This window comes from Trichechus manatus, unplaced genomic scaffold (genome assembly GCF_000243295.1).
Source record: "Trichechus manatus latirostris isolate Lorelei unplaced genomic scaffold, TriManLat1.0 scaffold00047, whole genome shotgun sequence".
Taxonomy (NCBI): domain Eukaryota; kingdom Metazoa; phylum Chordata; class Mammalia; order Sirenia; family Trichechidae; genus Trichechus; species Trichechus manatus.
In genome coordinates, this window is record NW_004443983.1 from 9,441,602 (window position 1) to 9,463,233 (window position 21,632).

Genomic DNA, 21,632 nt, shown 5'->3' on the forward strand with positions numbered 1-21,632 from the left:
AGTTAACATAGGGAGTCCCTGGGTTGTGCAAACAGTTAACGTGCTCAGCTGCTAACTGAAAGACTGAGGTTCGAGTCCACCCAGAAGCACTTGGAAGAAAGGTCTAGTGATCTACTTCTGAAAAAGCAGCCATTGAAAACCCTATGGAGTACAGTACACACATGGGGTTGCCAAGAGTCAGAGTCGACTGGTTTTATAGGTAATGTAAGTAATAAAACCAGAAGCCTCCACTACTAGGTTTACGGAGGGCCTGAAGCAACTTCAATAAGAACAAATTAAAAGGCAAATAAAAGATTTTAATTGGCAACTCAGTAAAACTGAGATAAATTTGGAGTAGAATAAAAAATAATCACATGCAACAATTTACTTTTTCACACAGATAAAGCAGTATATCAGAACACTGGTTAAAGATGAAAAGGAACCCTTTCCCATTCAGCTATTCTTTATAATTCCTTACATTTAACATTTTCTTAAGAAATTATTTATGGTTCAAATTCAGTCCTCAAGGTCCTAATAAAAATATTTAATTAGCAAGCTGTCATCTGATTTGAGATGCAAATCTTTTGTCAAAGATCTAATTCTACATTAAATAAGAATCTCATTAGTCCAACATAGATTAATAGGAAAAATCACAACATGTGGCAACTCATCATAAAATATTCAGTTGTGAAAAAAAAATCTCACCAATATGTAATTCCAAAAGAATGCATGTAAATTCTGTGAAACTGAAGCAATAACTGGATTTTAAAGCTGACATAATACATTTTATTGGTACGACACACCTGATTTTTCTCTCATTTGATGTTTGGTTTTTGAGTAAGCATTGAATTTCTGTGAAAATTCAGAACTTAGTTTCAACCGAGACCCAACTCAATAATTTGTTAGACTATATATGAGTGTTACCTTGGTTCAACCAAATATACACAATAAATTAAATTTATTGATTTTGCCCGGTGTGACATTTTTCCCAATCTGTGTTTTCTTAACTGATAGCTTGTATCTGCTTTAAGTGCTGTTAATATGTAAATTGATGTTTGTTAGAAGGCAAAAGAAAAACTTTTATGTCAGAACTAAGGAACCATAGAAGAAATGCTATTGAAATATTGGAGAAGATACGAAAGTGTCTCTGAAATGAAACTATGACAAAGATGAAAGATGAAATAATAACTAGAATGAGAAGAGCAGAATGTTACAGGCCTAACTGAAAAGAGGTACTAAAATCAAATTCTAATGAACATGGAAGAATATAATAGGGAAATTGTGTGTCAAAGTTGTGAGCCAAGCAGTGCAAGATTTTGGAAGCAAGAGTTAATAAGCATATTGACTAAATACGCTAAATGTTATCACCGTGGAATAGTATCATTCATCCACTGTTAGAGCTGCTTTACAGCTATTATTTTAAGTAAAAATCTTCAGAAAGTACATAGAGAGCCCAACTCAAAACAGCATTGACACTAAGAAATGCTGAGCTTGAATGCTGAGATTGATTCACATTTGAATGTAATCAAAGATAACAATCAAACAGCAGATTCATGAATTTAATTTAGGAAGTGTAACATTAATTGAATTTATAATGAATATATGAATAATCAAGATGCATTAATATTTTATCAGATCTTAATAATTACTGCTAAATCCTTATCTTAGCTACCTGGTGTAGCTAATAGTATCATATGGCTGAAAAGAACCTCAAGAAACTACAAAGAGGGAGATATCTGAATTTTAGCCCAAGTCACATTCCCCGGGCCTCTGTTTTCACATGATTAAAATGGAGGCTGGGTAGGATGGAGGTGCACATGCAAGACTTAATGATATCTAGGGTCTCTCGCAGTTCTAAAATTCTACGTTCACCTCATTTCACCACTCAGTTTATCCCTCAGTCTTTTAAAGGCAAATGAGCAAGCCTAAAACAAAGAACTATTTAAACTAGCAGGAAAATGAAGGAAATATAATTAACAATAATCTTCAATTTAGTATTTTCTTTTAGTAGAAAAGAAAAAAAGAACCAAACGAATACAAGAATAGTAAGTTTCCATTCAAGAGAACTGGTTTTGTATTCTGTTAACGCATTAATTTAATCAAAAAGTAATGGATAGCATTTTATGCTAACAGCTGTAACTATCACCAAGTCAAATGTCTCTAAAGTAAGAATACATTGATTTAAAGTTTCAACAACCCCCTCCACTGCAGAAGAATGTCAATTTATGGAAAGACTACTATAGTTTCGTTTGCCCAGTAGGATTCCTAATCTGTGTTTGACCTCTATATTTAACAGATTTAATCTCAGAATTCAAATGCAAATTATACATATACTATTTCAAATAGATGTAGGTGAAAAAGCTAAAAGATCAGATTCTTCCTCTGAGATGTACAAAAAAAATAAAAAATCACAAAATTTACATAGCACATAATTTAGAGACTTGTCACACTATTACTGGGAATGAACCTCCAGCACCACTTCCAACAAACACTTAAGGACAAATGTCGGTATCCCTTCTTGACTCAGTGCATTCTCTCTCCCCCCAACAAACCCTCACTTCAAAAATGCTCCCATTATATTATCTTTGCTTGCAGGAAGGACAATTCCTATCCCAATACATTACCAAATACTACAAGTTTTTCTTATTTCTCCAGTCAAATAATCACCTGCCCCTTCCCTTGAGGCTTTGCAAAGTAATAGGAACTAATCTAATAAATAATACATGCCAAAGTATTAAAAGGCAACCAAAGTTTAATGTTTACCTTTCCCAAGTATTTCACTTGTACCACAGAAGGGGCCTTAACACAAAAGAATGGCTAATGTGGAAATGTCAGGTCCTCCCTGAGCAAGTTGGTGCAGCGGTTAAGAGCTCGGCTGCTAACGAAAAGGTTGGCAGTTTGAACCCACCAGCCACTCCCTGGAAACCCTGTGGAGCAGTTCTACTCTGTCCTATAGGGTCGCTGAGTCGCTGGGTTTGTCCTTGAGCAAGTCGGTCAAAGAAATACTTAGATTTCCACTTGTACAAATAGCAGCCTTGGCAATTTGGACCAATATTCTTCTGAAGACAATTAAAAAATCTACAGAAAATATTCAAATCTTCTTAAAAGCATCAAATAACTATGAATATAGTAAGGAATTAATAATGAACTCAAATTCACCAGAAGTCAGGAACCCAGAAAGCTGACTTCAGTTTTTGCTTGTTTGGAGTTTGAAAACAAAGATGAAGTATTTAAGAAGCTGAACTCTGTTATCTGTTGCCTGCCTTACAGAGCTGGGGGACAAAAGCCAGAGTCCAGGACTCAACAAGGGTGAGTATCCTAGTAAAAACACCCTTAGTTTTGGGCTGAAATCCCCAAAGGGGTATATCCCAGGAGTTAGAAGGAACCAGAAGGAAACTGTGGACTGAGTCCAGCTTCAAGTCATCTAGGTGGTCCAGAAAACTTAAAGATGAGAAACTGAGTTAAGATGGTACAAATCTGCTTGTGTCCCAGGCACTTAGCAATTGCAAATGAAAATCTTCTCTAGAGAAAAATTAACTTCATCTTATACTTCAAATTATTTCTACAACAGACAATAGAATTAGGCCCACAGAGACTTCATAACATTGGAATTATCAGACAGACTGAAAAATAACCATGTTTACTACATTCAAGGAGATAAAAGTCAAGCTTAAACATTTTCACTTGAAATAGAAAACTATTAAAAGTGACATGGTAGATCTGAAAAAGAAACAAATAAAAATTCAATACTAAAAAATATAATAACCTAAATTCAGAACTTACTGGATGAGCCAATAACAGACTAGAAATAGCTGATAAAAATGTGAACTCTGAAGAGAGGTCAGAAGAAACTATCTTAGAGTGACAAAAAGAAAGAAAAGAGGGTAACAGACAGAATAAGGTCTAACATCCTGAACAGAGGTCCCAAAAAGACAGAAGGAAGAATAGGGAACAAAGTCAATATTTAAAAAGAATAAACGCTAAGAAATCTCCAGGGCTGGTGAAACATAGGATCCCTGGTGGTGCAGTAATTAAAGCACACGGCTGCGAACCAAAAGGTCGGCGGTTCAATCCCACCAGCCGCTTGCTCCACAGGAGAAAGATTGGCAGACTGCTTCTGTGAAGATTTACAGCCTTGCAAATCCTATGGGGCAGTTCCATTCTGTCCTATAGGGTCGCTATGAGTCAGAATCGACTCAGTGGCAACGTGTAACGGGTATTAGCCAAAAGACTGGCAGTTGGAACCCACCCAGAGGCACCTCTGAGAAAACAGGCGTGATGATCTGCTTCTGCAAGGTCACAGCCTTGAAAATCCTATGGAGCAGTTCTACTCTGCACATGAGGTCACCATGAGTTGGAACTGACTCAACGGCAACAAACAACAAACATCTTTCTGGTATCCTTGACATAGACAAGAGCTTCCAGCATTGCATCCATTTGTTGAAGCATCTCAATTGGTATTCCGTGAATTCCTGGAGCCTTGTTTTTCATCAAAGTTCAGTACAGCCTGAATTTCTTTCTTCATTAATAGCAGTTCTTGATTATATACTACCTCCTGAAATGGATGAATGTCAACCAATTCCTTCTGGTATAGTGATTTTGTGAATTCCTTCCACCTTTTAATGCTTCCAGAGACATTCAATTTTTTGCTCATTGAATCCTTCAATAATGCAACTCTAGAGGCTTAACTTTTCTCTCCAATTCTTTCAGCTTGAAAAATGCCAATCACGGCCCTGGAGGCTAAAAGTCCAAATCAGGGTCTCAGCCATGTCAGTCCCTTCCTTGTCAACATCACTGGGCATTTCCTGGTTCCTTGGCCATCATCATATGGCATCTGCATTCCCCTGTGTGTCCATGTGTCTGTGTCTAATCTGCTCTTTTTATAACTCAGAGATAATTAGATTTAGAACCCACCTTACTCAAGTATGATCTAATTAACACAACAAAGAAAACCCTATTTCCAAACAGGATTATATATTGTTGTTACCTCTTTTGAGTCTGCCCCTGAATCATGGTGACCCCATGTGTTAGGATTTCAACACATATTTTGGGAGGACACAATTGTCTTAGTCATCTAGTGCTGCCATAACAGAAATACCACAAGTGGATGGTTTTAACGAAGAGAAGTTTATTTCCTCACAGTCAAAGTAGGCTAAAAGTCCACATTCAGGGCGTCAGCTCCAGGGGAAGGCTTTTTGTCTCTGTTGGCCTTCTCATCAATGTTCCCCCGGACTAGGAACTTCTCGGCGCAGGGACCCCAGTCCAAAGGACGCACTCTGCACCCGGCACTGCTTTCTTGATGGTATGAGGTCCCCCTGTCTCTCTGCTCACTTCTGTCTTTTATATCTCAAGAGATTGTCTCAGGACACAATCCAGTCTTGTAGATCAGGTCCTGCCTTACTAACACAACTGCCACCCATCCTCCCTCATTAACATCATAGAGGCAGGTTTGAAACATACAGGAAAATCACACAGTACCAGGAATCAGGGCCTAGCCAAATTGATACACACATTTTTGGGGAGACATAATTCAAACCATGACAACAATTTAATCTTTAACAATCGCCTTCTCAAAAAACCTTTCCCTTATTAACCTACCTAAAGTAACATCCCTCCTACCTGTTATCCCCTGAATCTATTCTGTTTGACTTCAAAGCATATATACTACCTGTCTTAGGCTGGGTACTCTAGAGAAGCAAAACCAGTAAAGTGTATAAATATATATATACAGAGAAAGATTATATCAAGGAAACAGCTCACGTGATTGTAGAGGCTATAACGCCCCAAGTCCGTGGATCAGGGTAGAGGCCTCTCCCAAGTCACACAAGCTGGCAAGCCCAAGATCGGCAGGTTGGAGAGCAGGGCTCCCGCTCACAGGCTGTGAGATCGAGATCGACGAATCCCAGGTTCGGCAGATAAGCTGACAGCTCAAGTCCCAAGAACGGGAGATGAGATGACAGGAAGCAGCCACAGGATCCAGAGAGAGCAAAAAGCCAGAACGTCTGCTTATATACAGATTCGGGCCACACCCCCAAGGAGACTCCCTTTCATCTGATTGGCTACTCACAGTATATTCAATCATGGGAGTGATTACATTAAAACACGGAGAATCATGGCCCAGACAAGTTGACACACAATCTTAACCATCACACTACCCAATATTATTTGTAGGTGTGTATATGTGTATAATGTTTATTGACTGTCTCCTCCACTAAAATTTAAGCTCAAAAAGAGTAGAGACTCTGTTTCAGTCACCACTCTAGCCACACTATCTACATATAGTAGGTCCTCAAAAATACTTGTTGAATGAATGCGATGGTAATTGCTTTTAGTTTTGTTGAATGAGAAAATACATAACAAAAACACTACTAGAATTCAGTAAGGCTTTCAAATGAGTTCATACCCTGTTAATCACAAAAACATATACATGCTCTGGTAGTAGAGAAATATACATAATTCAGGGTTCAATAACATCTGCTGAAGGAACGAGGAGTTCTTATTTCTCTGCCCCTCCCCACAATGTTCCTTCCTGTGTTAGGTTCAAAATCATTTATTAATTTTTCCCATATACAGTTATTGTTATACTTAGCAGACAATATTCTAGACACTAAGAACACAGAGATAATTAAGTCAAGCTAAGTAATGTATGGAGTCCCTGGGCAGTGTAAACAATAATGCACTCAGATGTTAACCAAATGGTTGGAGGTTCAAGTCCACTCAGAGGTGCCTTAGAAGTAAGGGCTGGAGATCTACTTCTGAAAAATCAGCCACTGAAAACCCTATGGAACACAGTGCTACTCTGACACATATGGAGTTGCCGTGAGTTGAAACTGACTCAACTGCAACTGGTAGAATAATGTATGAGACACATAAAAACAATCCCCACAAAATATGATATACAACAGAAGTATATAGATTGGAAAGTTGCAGCATGATAGAGAAGGTGATCAATTTTTTAAGGGTAGATGTTTAGGGAAGATTACAGGCAGTCCCAGATTACTAATGAGCTCTGTTCCTTAATCTGTCTTTAAGTCAAATTTGTATGTAAATCAAACAGATACGGTTCGGATCTAATGTCAGTTAGTCAAATGTGTGTCTTAGCATATAGCATACAGTGTACCTTTCTACACATAAAAAAGTTATTACTACGAAACATTGTATGTACATTTTCCGTTGAAGAGATATGTACAGGGCAAACATTACCCAAGATATTCAGGAGATTCTGTTCTGTAAAATCTTTGAGACAAATAAGATACTTTATCATAGACTTTGAACTAAAAAATCTATGTTGTACCACCAGGCGCATTTCTGCTGTGTTTTGAACCCTCCTCAGGCGAAGCAGGGAAGGCTGGGGGTATGGGTAGGATGGTGCTGGGGCTAGATGAATCATTCCTTTATCACCTTCTCACCAGATCTGCCAACTCCACACACCAACTGTGGGGGCTCCTGCCTCGGGGTACAAAGGAGAAAGTCCTGCTCAGGATGTCCTATGAGCAAGCCCAGCGCTCAAGGGTTGGGAAGCGGATGCTAGGGAAACCCAAGTCCAAAGTTCTCCAGGGACCCCCAGAAACCATATGGACATACAGAGATCAGGAATCTAAGGCTGCCCCCCACCCTACTCCAGCCACCAAAAGGCCAAGAAACACTGCACTAGTGAAATCCCATATGCGTAATGTAGGGAAAACAAAAGCCCAGAGAGGTGCTGCCATGGACCCATGCTGCACAGCACGGAGGGCCAGGCAGGATGGGGTGGAGCTGGGTAAGGGGATGCCGCTGAGGCCTGGCTATGTGTCCTGTGCCCTGACCAGCTGTATCTGGAGAACACATAATGCGTGGCGCCGGCATCCCCGCTGTTGGCTGCCACCACCTGAAGGTACGGGGTGTTTGGCCTCCAGCTCCCACGACGGGCGCACTTCTCCTGCGTATGCTGGTGCTGCAGCACGTCGGTGGGCAGCCGCTGAATCCCGGTGGTCCCCTTCGATAAAGTGCGCGCTGTGCTGCCCCCAACAGCGAGCAGAGAGCCCACCTGCACTAGCCTCTCTCCGAGCTTCGGTCAGAGCGCTTACCGCTGCTCTACACTGCAAGGCGGGCCTGGCTGATCAGCCCACTGGGAACCTAGCGGCTGCCTACGCAAGGCTGCACATCCAGTAGTAAAGAGCCCTTCAGCTCTGCACTTGTCAAAGGCCCGGGGCCATAGAAAGGATGAAGGCTAGAGCATCTTGAACTGTCTGACCCTCGTCCCTTTCAGGCTTTCTCCGAGTCAGTTTCTTCCTGACAGGCTTGGGAGGAGGGTGGAAGCTGGTTCATAACTATGGGTTGTTCGTAAGTCAGACAGGTTGTACATTAGTCGGAGGTTCGTGACCGGGGGCTGCCTGTATGTAACAAATATTTGCAAAACCAAATACAAAAGACATTCTCTACTCTACTTGAAAAATGAGGGTATTAAGTCTGAAAGTGCTGCAGTAATTTGCTACCATGAGATAACCTAGCTTGAGAATGAAGCCAGAAAAAGGAGAATAACAGAACAGAATGAATCACAGAGAAATTCAGAGAACTCCTTGATGACTTCAGGTCAACTGCTGGATGAAACCTTTGCTTAAGTTCAACTACAAGATCTAATCATTCCCTTCATTGTTTAAGCCAGGTTGAATTTGGTTTTCTGTCACTTACAATATAAGAATACAGGTGAATCTCAGTGAAATCTTTCAAAAAGTCAAAACATTCACCTACTTCAGTGTGTAGGGGCACTACTGGCATTTCTGAAGGGATAACTCTTTGTTTTGTGGTACCATCCCAGGCATTATAGGATGCTTAACATATCTGGCCTCTGTCCATTGTCAGTGGGACCTCAGAGTCACTGTGACAACCAAAAATGCCCCCATATATTTAGAAATGCCTCCCACCTCCAAGGTGAGTCACAGATTTGCTTCATAATAGCTGTTATATGTACCTATTTTTCATAGTGGCTTCATCAGGTATGCTTAAATGTACTTAACATCAACCTTAAAAGAACTGGGATATACCACTGAAATAATTTTACATACTAATAATTTATACAATAATCCATTTTTAACCAGGCATCTATGACTATCTAAATGTTTGGCCAAAATCCTATGTATAGCTTACATCAACTCTTGGGGTAAGCAGTGCTTTAAGTTTGCTACTACTATCTTAAAAATCTTATTTATTTAAACTTACTTCTCCATACAATATTACAGAGGTATGTCACAAACATTGTTGGTTAACTTCCCTTCAGTTATTCAGCCTACCTTATTCTTAGACTGAAATGCCAGATGTTGAATTTCCCAGCCCCCTTGCAACTAGGGCATGGACATGCCAGGATGGACATCTGATACAGTGCTCCTGGGAAACGTTTCCCTCCCTAAGCAGGAGATGAGAGGCCAAAGTTGCTCTTGTCTTTGGCAGCTGTGTGAGAATATGATTCCTAGAGCAGAAAGAGCGATCTGCAAGCATAAAGGGAGAAGCCTGATGACATCGTTGTGCAGCTAAATTGACTAACCATGGAATCCTCTAACTCTGGACTTCTTATGTGAAATACTGTTCAAATCACCATTACTGGGTATCATGAAACTTGGGGTCTAATAAAAGATGTATTAAAGACCTGGCAACTGACTGAAAATGGGAGGAGAAGAACCAAGATGACTGCAAGATTTCATGACTGGGTGGGTCAGAGAAAGGTTGTTAGCTAAAGGTTGTTCCAGAGAGGGAGGAATACACATACACATCTGTACATGTAAGCACACTAAGTGAGGGTAGGTGGATAGAGATAAAATTGATGCCGTTTGGTATGAGTTAAGCTTATGGCTATACATCGGAGATAAATAGCAATGGAAGTAGGAAGTAGCGTTACAGAATTATGAAACATTAACACAGAAACGATGACTTAAATCATTTAAAAAAGGATACAATCACCAAAAGAACACAGTGAAAAGCACATAGAACCTTAACTACAATAGTTATCTCCCCAGGATCTATTCCATCACCACCCTTACCTCATTGTGCAGCGGCCCTCATTTTAGATGGAATGTTTCCCACTGGCCAGGCCATTTAGAATAATTTAATTTCTGTTGATAAAAATATTGTTACAGGCTTGGCAGCATGGTCTTCTATGTTTGTCCAATCAGTAAAGCTTAGGAATTTTGGGAAAAGTAAATGAGGAAGGCTATGGCCTGAACACTGCTGGTAGCCATGGGAAGCCAGTCTGAGCTGAAGCCAAAAACAGTTAAGGACAAAGTTGAGAGATAGTAGAAAAATGGAACCTTGATCCTGATGACATAAACGTCTGAAACAAAACACTCTTTAACCCAATTCTATCTACACACTTGCCAATTACATGGCTGATACATTCCTTTGTTTTTAAACCCAGTTTGTATCCTAATTGATATAGAGAACAGCTATGTTTAAGAGGAAGAACAAAGCCAAGACAGCACAGGAAACGGTGAAGAAACTTTCAGAAAAGTAGGAGAATCAGAAAGTACCATGTAAAAGAACCAGAAGGAGAGTATATTCCACAAATGGTCCAAGGAAGCCAAGGATGACAAAGTAAAGGCCAGTGGATTTAGTAATCAGGAAGACCCAGGTAACTTAAAATAACAATTTCAGTGGCAAAATGGTAAACGAAGTCTCAGTGCAAAGAACAGGAAAATTATATTTATTATGAACCCTATAATGTAAAATACTTGGATGGACACTTAATGTGTGTTAATTATCACCCTTCTAGGTAAGTATAAGGACTCCCTAGGTAGTGCAAATAGTTAACACATCTGGCTGCTAACCGAAAGGTTGGAGGTTTGAGTGCACCCAGAGGCGCTTCAGAAAAAAAGTACTGGTGATGAAATTCTGAAAAATTAGCCACTGAAAACCCTATGGAGCACAATTCTATTCTGACACACATGGGGCTGTCATGAGTTGGCATCAACTGAAGTGTAACTGATCTGTTTTAGAGTTATTTTGTTATGTGCATTTGTTATGCTTAACATCCTATTTTACAGATAAAAAATAGACTCTGAGTAGTAATTTGGTTTTAATAGACTTCGGGCCCAGATCTATCTTACTCAAAAGTCAATGTTCTTCCTACTATACCAGGCTCCTGGGAAGAAAGATTGAGACTTTAAGGAAAAGAATAAAAATACAGCAGGCCAGTAGGCTCAAGATTCAGAATGGACTTTTTTTGGGTTGCTCAGTACACCACGCTTGTATTCAGCAGCCCTGAAGAAGATGCAAGCATGTATGCAGGCTAGTGAGGGAGATATTGAAACAGAAGGACTGCAAGTGATAACGGACAGCTCTGGAGAAAGACTGAGGGCAAATGATGATCATGGGCACATGTGGAGGGATTTGGTTTTCCTCTAAAACATGAGTAAGTAAAGAAATGATACTAACACAGAAAACAGGAAACTAGAGGCAGTATACCTCAGATGGTTGAGATTTTTCTCAGAAAAGAAAAAGATTAAGTTATCTGATATAAAATCTTTTTAGGAAATGAAACACAAAGGAACACTAAAGACCCAACTCAGTGGAGAGCACCAACTGTTGGTATTAAAAAAAAAAAAATGATCTCCTTATATAACTGTCTCTTGCATCACTCAAGATTTCATTAGCTGACAAAACTAATGATGAGGCTTATCAGAATTAGGGACGAAAAAGGTAGGTATAAAGAATGTGAAGCATTCTAGGGCATCAATACCCAGTTGCTGGAGAACAGATTCTGACTCATGGCGACCACATGTGTGTCAGAGCAGACCTGTGCTCCATAGGGTTTCCAATGGCTGATTTTTCAGAAGGAGATTATCAGGACTTTCTTCCAAGGCAGCATTCAGTGGACTTGAACCTCCAACCTCTGGTTAGCAGCCGAGCTTATTAATTGTTTGCACGACCCAGGGACTAGGGCATCAATAAGTGCTTAGTAAAAACAGATTTAACTACAGGATACTGGTTGCACAGGGAGGCAAATGAAATCAGCAGTAGGCTAGTGGGTTGAGTGAACAGACAAAAAAAGCAGGATTCATAAAGAGAAACAGAGAGAAACAGGTTCTATAAAAGTTGAAGAGTGAGAGTCTTAAGGAGAGTTTGCAGTCAGACATGTTTTTTTGACAAATGCTTCAAATTATATTTCCAGGAGCAGAGTCATTTATTAAGGCTCAGCATACTCTACCTTTCTACTGTCCCTTCAGACCAAAGTCACAGCACTGAGAGACAACTAGCTCTAAAAGCATGCAGTCCTTAGTTATAAAGAAGTGAAGGTTAGCAATAAACGAATGAACTAGCCCATATAGGGATCAAACATAAATCATCCCCCCTTCTTTTAAACTGAACAGTTACATCTTTAGATTTTAAAAATTAAGAGTTCAAAAGTCTACACCAAAGGGCACGGGGAAGAGTATGTACCATGAGGTAGAATGAAAAGTAAACAAATCTGTCAAGGCAATCACAACCCACATATAAAGATAACAATTCCAACAGGGCAGGGATAGTTTGTGCTTAGTAACTTTGGAGAGCATCTAAAATAGCTTCAAGAAAATGATATTGCTCAATTTAGTGTTAATAAAAAATGCCCACCCATTTGCAATCCCACTTGTACACTTTTTGGGCTCCTGACATTATCCAAATACAGGAAAAGATGGGAAAATCAGCCATGGCAACCTCCTCTACTACCACCTCAATCCTGAAGTTTGCATTTACAAACTCTGGCAAAGCACCACATTATTTAGGGCAGTTTCTCATACAGTAATTCTGATTACTCCAGGAGTAAAGGAGGGAGAACTAAGACTGGTACAAGCCTAAATTTTATAGACAATATCAAGTACTATAAGGATTGTTAAGCAGTAGCAACAATTAGAGAATCCCAGAAATTTGAGAAGTTTTGAGTGTGAAAAGCCTTTCTTCATTTTAGTCCTTTCTAAAGAAAACAAAGAGCTTATACAATACAGGAATCTACAGCTTCAATGTGCAATTTAAACTAACACTGAATAAAAGAATAACACACTTATCCCTTCCTGTGCCACTGCATGCTAAGTTACATTTATAAGGCCTTATTTTTAAAAGCAACATACGGCTTTCCAACATTTTCACTAGATATAGAAAAACTCACAACCCCCCTCAAGTGTTCAGAGACCCAAGATTTACTACGGCCAGAAAACGATTAACTTAGGTTAATCACTGGTCATTACAAGCACCATTCCTCTACTTTGCAGGACTTGCGTGAACCAAGACGTCAAACTCTGCCAAACCATCCCAGGCTCCTGGGGACTTGACTCACCCATGGAGGTGAACAAAATTCACTCGCCTGTGGATAACAAGTCTTTTCTTTGTAACTCTATAAACCAGACTATTGGGTAATCCTCCCAGGTAGAGAGTTAATAACTTTGAAAAAAATTTTATTGTGGTAAAATATATATAACAAAACATTGGCCATTCCAACCATTTCTATGTGTACAATTCAGTGACAAGAGTTAATCAACTTTTAAAGGAAGCAAGAAGAGTCGAAATAAGGAAGATGGAGAGGCGACTAAAATAGGAGGGGCGGACGACCCACCCATCTACCACGAACCGGGGCTTGTAAGAGTGAAGCTTCATCAGGAACCAAGAAAGGTACGGAGGGCGCAGCGACCCCCACCCACCGTGTGAGAATGAAAGACTTGCAAAGCCAGGGGGCAACTGGAGGCCTGAAACGGGGCGCGGGGTAGGAAGGGGGTGGGACGTAGAGACAAGTGAGTCGCGGAGTCGGGCCAAGCACGACTACGGTGCAGAGCAGCGGCGGGGCAAAGCCGAGGAAGCTTTGCTGGGAGTGGCGACCCAATGCTTGCAGCCTCACTCACCTGCCAGACGTTCACCCCGCGGCCAGAGGCACGGGAGCTGCTTGGGCGCTTCCTCTCCTGCAGGACACAGCCCCTGCCGCCGCCGGAGCTCCAGGATCCGAGAGCCGAGGGTGGAAAAGAAGCGGGTAAAGTGGCGACCGTACCCGAGCCCAGGGAGATGTACATAGGAGGCGCTGGGGGCCCGGGAAGGCAACTCTGTGCCTCACCTTCCTCACCGGCAGCCTATAGCTCTTCCCGGGAACAACATCGCGCCAGCCTCGGCCTGCTGCTCCCGGGCCTTCGCCAGCAGCAGCCCGGTTTCCGGCGGCCTCACCCCGCCCCCTCGCTACTTGGCCTCCACCATCTTGTAGGAGGCGGGAAGAATAGAACGCGCATGCGTGAATGAGACTGCCCCGCAAAGAAGGGAGTAATGCGCAGCCGCATTGGCTGCAGCTCTCTGACCGCAGGTGCTTGATTCGAGGTCATGCTTCGGGAGCTGAATCTCGGAGTTTTTCCTGAGCTGTGCTGCAGCGAAATTAATAGACCCTTCAGCTCATCCTCCACTCAGTTATTCTGCACGCATCTATCGAACACCTACTATATGCCAACCCCCAAGCCCTGGGTTAGGCATTGATAATACAAAGATGAATAAAACTGGCGCTCATGATCTAGTGAAGAAGACATAGATAAACGAATAATTATCCAAGTTCTTGTTTTGTAGCTGCACCACCACAACCCCCGCTACCTGTCTGACCCCCCCCCACACACACACACAAGGGTGTATTTTATTCAAAACACCTTATCCGAGAAGTTCTTCCTGTTTGTTTCGCACCGTGTGATCAGTTCTTTGCCTTACATGACATCTCCAGCTTCTTTTCATACAACAGTAATTCAACAAACACTGAGTTCCTATTGTATGCTAAATACTGTCTCAGGGTCTAGGTTTAGAGCAATAAGGAAACTTACATTCTAGTGGGAAAGATTAGACAATAAAAGACTAAAATAATTTTTGATAGTGATAAGGACTAGGAAGAGACCAAACCATGGAAAAATGATGGACAGTGAAGGGAGTCGATTAGTGGTCTCTCTGCAGACGTGACATTTGAGCTGACATCTGAGGGGACCAGAAGAGGTCAGGTGCCATGGGAATATGTGAGGGAGAGCCGTCCAAACAGAGGGAACAGCAAAAGCAGAAGCCTGAAATAAGAATGGGAGTCCTTGGGTGGTACAAATGGTTAACATGTTTGGCTGCTAACCAGAAGGTTGAAGGTTCAAGTCCACCCAGGGGCACCTCTGAAGAAAGACCTAGTGATCTACTTCTGAAAAGTAAGCCATTGAAAACCCTATGGAGCCCACTTCTACTCATGGGGTCACCAGGAGTCAGAACAGACTTGACGGCAAGTGGTTTGGAGGTGAGAATGAGCCTGTCACGTAATAGGAACAGAAAAAATGGGCTGGCTGGAGAGTGGGAGATGAGGCCAGGGGGAGGCATGTGCAAAATCAGGCAGGGCCTTGAGACCATGGAGTCCCCCTACCTTATTGACATTGTGCAACTGTTCTTTAAACACTTCTGAAGCTCCTGACTGCCTCACTGATTTGCACATGCTGTTTGGGCTGCATCAAGATGCTTCTTCTTCTTCTTCACATGGCTAGCTTCTTGTCTTCCCTCAGATTTCAGTTTAAATGTCTCCTCAGGGAGGCTATCTTTCTAAAGTAGAACTCCCTCCTGCCCTCTCCGTTATTCTCCATCATTGCATTTGATCTTTTTTTTCATGTCACTCAACATAGGTTTTAACTATATATTTATTGTTTCTTTGCCCTCTTGCCACTAAGCTGTGAGCTCCTTAAGGGAGGGAAGCTTTTATTGAACAATGATTACGCAGTTGCCTAGCAGCATGCCAGAGAGCTGTGGTGGCACAGTGGTTAAGTGCTTGGCTGCTAACCATAAAGGGTGGTGGTTCGAACCTAGCTCTGCTCCATGGGAGAAAAACATGGCAGTCTGCTTCCCTAAGGATTACAGCCTTGGAAACCCTATAGGGCAGTTCTACTCTGCCCTGTAGGGTCACTGTAAGTTGGAATTGACTCAACAGCAATGGGTTTGGTTTTTTGGTTTTTTAGCAGCATGCCTGACACAGGTGGCCACTCAATAAACGTTGAATTAATGAATGTGGGAGTTTGTCATTTGCAATGTATGTGTCTCCTCTACTAGATTATAAATAGGAACCTTGGAGAGAGAGTGAGAGAATGGGAGGGAGAAGGGTAGATGATGGTAGGGCAGTGGGCAGAGATTGTATTGCGTATGACTGCAGGACTGGGAGAAGAAAGGCTTTAGTTTTCTGGCGCACCTATTAAATGTGCCGTGCATTATGCTAGATACTTAATCCTCACCACAGCCGTACTAGATAGTTATCCTCATTTTTATACATAGGAAAATGCACAGAGATTAAGTCATTTGCCCAGATTTCACACATTAAGTGGTGGTGCTGACCCTAAAGCCCATGCTCTTCTCATTTGGAGAAACTGGATCTGAAAGCAGGCTTCTTCTTCTAGACTTTGTGCATTAGCTATCTTTCACTAGAGATTTCAGCTACTGCCATTTAAGACTCTTAATCATATTACTATTCTTGCATAGGACCTCAACAAATGACCTGACTGGAAACTGCTGGAATTCTTTTCTTGTGAACTGGAATGAGCTTATTTTACAGTTTTTCTTTTTTTAATTTTGTGTTTCTTTTTAGCAATAACTTAGGTACATTTTCATCACAGGAAAAAAGGGAATACTATCAAAATGGGTGCATATCCTAAATGCTAGCTGCATCCCCTTGATTAGACTTCTTTACTGTATGGATAGCTCTCCCACCCAGGTTTCAGATGATACATTAGACACTAAAGACAGTCTTCTGGCAAAAAGTGACAAGCTCACTACAACAATTACTTCTCCAATTTACTCGTCGGAACCATATACTCTCATTTCCCTCTAAACAGGATAGCTACCTCAGGATAGCTGGGGAAAACTGCTAGAAGGATGGGGTTGCTGTTTTATTTCCAGAGCCATTCTATTCTGATATAAGGGAAGTGATACTTTAAAAGTCATGGTAACATACACCTGTCAACTGTTGTGGATTGAATTGTGTCCCCCAAAAATATGCGTTATCAATTTGGCTAGGCCATGATTCCCAGTATTGTGTGATTGTCCACGCTTCTGTCATCTGATGTGATTTTCCTATGTGTTGTAAATTCTACCTCTATGATGTTAATGAGGTGGGATTAGTGGCAATTACTTTGACAAGACAGGACTCAATCTACAAGATTAGGTTGTGTCTTAAATCAATCTCTCCTGAGATATAAAAGAAGGGAGGAGAGTGACAAGGGGACCTTTCATACCACCAAGAAACAAGAGCCAGGGGAATAGCGTGTCCTTTGGACCTGGGGTCTGTGCCCTGAGAAGCTCCTCGACCAGGGAAGATTGATGACAAGGACCTTCCCCTAGAGCCAACACAGAGAGAAAGCTTTCCCCTGGAGCTAGCATCCTGAATTTGGGCTTCTAGCCTGCTAGACTTGAGAGAATACTTTTCTGTTTGTTAAATCCATCCCCTTGTGGTATTTCTGATATAGCAATACTAGATAACTAAGACATCAACCAAACCCAATCAGTCCATATGCAAACTAACCAATCAATGCTCGAAAAGACTCTCTCACCCTTTACCCTACTGTAGTGTAATAATCCTGGAAACAAAACAATGTCTTCTGTTTCTGTGGTATTTTCTCCTCTTATGATTAACATCGTAGGTATATGACAGAGCCTGAAATAGAGGAAAGAGATGAGGTGGGCAGTGAGGAGGTCTGGGCTACTGTCCCAACTTGGCAGTAAACCAGCTGCAAGACCTCAGGCCAGTCACTTGACCCCACTGATCAACCATTTCCTCATCTGTACAAACAGATAATTATAGCTGTCCTGCCCACCTCAGAGATCTTTAGTGGTAACAAGTATTCACCCAGTGATGCTGTGACCAAGATGTTCTGACAGATACTGAGAAACAATTATGTAGAAGACACGGCTCCTGCCATGGGGAATTTTACAGTCTGGCTGGGAAGACAAGGCACTTTCATATGACAAGACAACTAGCACAGGACAAGTGCAGAGTGTGTGGTTTGGACCTTATTCACTATTGATGCCAACAGGAAGAATGATCATTGTGGACTTGGACTGAGTGGGGAGACCTCATGGAAGCCCTTAGCAGAAAAGGAATTTTTCAGAATACTGGATACTCACAGGATGTCTAGGAATAACACTTAACATTATGCTCAGAACTGGTCCCAAGAAGACACCACTGCAGCCACTGCTGGATATAGACCAAAACTGGCACCACCAATACCACCTGACCCAGACACAGGATGATGCCACTGCTGCCGCTGAAAACTAATGCTACTGCCACTGCCACCACTCTCAACAGAACAGAGGGTCACTGCTTCCTCACAACACTAGGCTTCCATTCTAAGCCTGGGATGGGGGCAAATGATTGACACAATCCAGTCATATGTTAACACTCTAGTTCAATGCTGTCCAATAGAAATAGAATGCAAACCACGTACATAATTTTAAATTTTCTAGTAGCCACAGTAAGAAAAGTAAAACAAACAAAAGAACCGGTGAAATTAATTTTAATAATATATTTTATGTAACCCAATATATCAGAATATTATCATTTCAACATGTGGCACTAGTTACATTTTAGGTGCTCAATAGCCACATGTAGCCAGTGGCTAGTGTATTTGATAGAACAGCTCCAGCTGATAGGGAGGCTGGGAAAATGAGTATACAGACTTTCAGTTTCCATAGTAAGAGGTGGGTTCTGCTTCATGAGGAGGGCAATTTCCCAAACACAGGAAGAGGGCTCAGATACAGTCTTGCAAATGGAAAATAAGGTCGAAGGAAAATCAAGACTGAGTTGTGGAGAATGGAAAATGGTAAACGAAGAACTTTTGTCATTCATTTTATGATATAGTGATTGAGAGCCATTGAAGATTTCTAAACTGAGGAATTACTTTGAAAGGCTTAAGAGAAGTATTGTGCAGATGAAAATATAACTTTAAGAACACTAGAATTGGAATTAGAAGTCCTAAGGAGCCCTGGTGGCACAGTGGTTAAGCACTTGGTAGGAGAAAGACCTGGTGATCTGCTCGCATAAGGATTACAGCCTAGGAAACTCTATAGAACAGGTCTACTTTGTCCTATGAGGGGTGGTCATGAGTCAGAATCAACTCAACGGCACACAACAACAATAGATTTTTAGTTAAGGAGCCCTGGTAGTGCAGTGGTTAAGTGCTCGACTGCTAACTAAAAGATCAGCCGTTTGAACCCACCAGCCGCTCATCAGGAGAGATGACCTGACGATTTGCTCTGTGCAAATTACAGCCTAGAAAACCTTACAGGGCAGTTCTACTCTGTTTTATAGGGTCACTAAGAGTTGGAATTGACTCGATGGCAAATAACAATAGGTTTCAGTTATGCTTCCTCTCTGTACAGCCTTAGGCCGTGGCTTCCCTGGATTTATTTTCAGAAATGGGGATGATAACATCTATCTCTCAGGCTTGTTGTGAGGATTAAATAAAATAGTGTATGGGGAAATGCCTTGCACCTGGCAGGCAGTCCATAAGTATTACTTAAATCTGAACGAATCAGAGTATCTGGCTAGATGGCTAGACAAACGGCAAGGAGTTTGAACTATTTCCCAAAAGCCAAGAAGAACATTCTAGGATAAAAAGTAAAAATTATATACTCCAGATATCCCAACTCTCCTTCAGCTTGGACAAGTTAAAATGTTTGGGCTGTTTCCTAAGTAGCTCATTTCTTCTTTGAAGACTTTACTGGTCCTCCTTGGCTGGAGATGATCTGTCCTTCTATGGCTGTGTGAAGAAAAAATCAAATTCCACTTTTCACACCACATTATAAAGATCAATCAAATCCATAAATCTATTACCTGTTCTGTTCCCCTCTGTTCAGCTTCTGTTCTGAACCAGCTGCACGTGTAGCACTTCTTCCTCTGACCCTAACCGCCTGAAGCTAGGTGAGATCTCACAAGTTAAAGGACACAGTCCTACAGGCTGCCAAGTCTGCCCAAGACTTCAGGCGCCAGTCACAAGCTCGGAGGTCCTCAGGGCTCCCCTCACTTCTGATCTGCTGGCTACAAATTTAGGGGTTCCTTCTACCCCACCAGGATATCAGCCGTAAGCTCAGGGGTTCCCAGCCTGAACCCTCAGTTCTGACCTGTTGGTTCTCACGACTCTCTTGGGTTCGATATTTTGCTAGAACTTCTCACAGAACTCACTGAAAGTGCTATACTTATGATTATAGTTTTCTTATAGCAAAAAAGGATACAAATGAAAAGGCACATAGGGCGAGGCTTGGGAAAGTTCCCAAGAAGTTTCCATGTCTCAAAAAGGGACATGCTACCTTCCCACATTCATGGATGTCTTTCACCAACCAGGAAGTACATGGAGCTTCTGTGTCCAGAGCCTTTATTGGGACCTCATTGCATAGGCATGATAGGTAGAATCATGTCCCCCTCCCTGAGATAAGATGATATCATGCAGTGCTCTTTCTGGCCTGGCCAGCCCCCACCTGAGTCTTCTCATTAGCATAAACCCTCAGGTGCTATCTTGGAGGCCTCATCAAAGACACTTCAATTACTGAGGAAATTCCAAGATTTTAGAGGTTATCTGTCAGGAACCAAGGACAAAGACCAAATCCTTTGCCTAAAGTTAATGTAAACCCCACAACACACCAGATTTGTCCTTTAGACAGTAGGACATTGTAGTTTGTTGTGCTCATACCTCATCTTCTTTACTACATAAATACATGAGGGCAGAGACCATGCCTAATTCATTTTTGCATTGATCCCCACACTGCCCTAAATTGGGAGCATCCAAAAAACAAGATCAGCAATATCTGATAATTTTAGAAGCTGAATGATGTATTCATTATACTATTCTCATTACTTTTGTATATGCTTGGAAATTTGCATAATAAAGTTCTGGGTTTTTTTTAAGACAATCAAGGAAGTTTTGCTTAAAGACGGTGGATTGAGTACCATCTTAAAAAAAAAAAAAAAAGGTGTTTACTTCCCTCTTCTCTGAATATCCAACTAAAATACCAGTAGCAGGGGTAGACTTCTGATGAAGCTAATGAAGATTAAGCTTTAAGGACCCTTACTTGCACAGGCCATTTCCAAAGTCCTGGAAGGTACCTTAGCAATATGTTCACAGGGTCATACGTTTTTGTAAAATTTGCAAAAGTAATACATTTCAATGACAATTGGTTAAGGCAGTTGTCTCTTTTTACTCTGACTTCCCCTCTGTCACAGTTCTCCTTTATTAGGTGGTATTGGCTGCAGTCATTTTTGGGATCTGACTTAGGAGATAATATTGGAGCCATTATTCCCTGTCCTAAAATGTGACCCAGCTGGAGCTGGACTCATAAGAACTCACAAGGATGCACCAACTGGGCCCTGATGTATAAAGACAATAGCTAGGACAATCTTGGAAAACATCTTTTAGGGAAACTTTCACATAAACAAATCATAAAACAAAACACAAAAGAATTTCCACTCTTATCTTTTTCTATTTAGCATTTAGTGAACAGAAAATATGTTGGACCAGTGAGGACCCTCTTGACTGTCATTACTGAAATCTGTACCAATGATTGTTAAGAAAGACAGTTCAAAATCTAGGGTCACAGCTTCTAGCCAATCTATGAAAAGGTGAAGCTTTCAACGATTTTGCCTATTTGTAATATTAATATATACTGATGACTGTGTAACATTCCTTGGAAGACAT

At 41.3% G+C, this 21,632-nt stretch overlaps 1 protein-coding gene across 5 annotated transcripts in view; it reads right to left on the minus strand.

Moving 5' to 3' along the window:
- The window catches only part of APC (APC regulator of WNT signaling pathway), a 152,217-nt gene extending 138,038 nt beyond the window's left edge, over window positions 1-14,179 (minus strand). For 3 of the 5 annotated variants that reach the window (XM_023731975.1, XM_023731971.1, XM_023731976.1), the window contains exon 1: window positions 13,818-14,159. The gene's annotated coding sequence lies outside the window, so the exon portion shown is untranslated. Of the gene's footprint in view, window positions 1-13,817 lie in introns of all 5 variants that reach the window. The other 2 variants (XM_023731973.1, XM_023731972.1) reach the window with 2 other exon arrangements.
- Window positions 14,180-21,632: the final 7,453 nt, after the last annotated feature.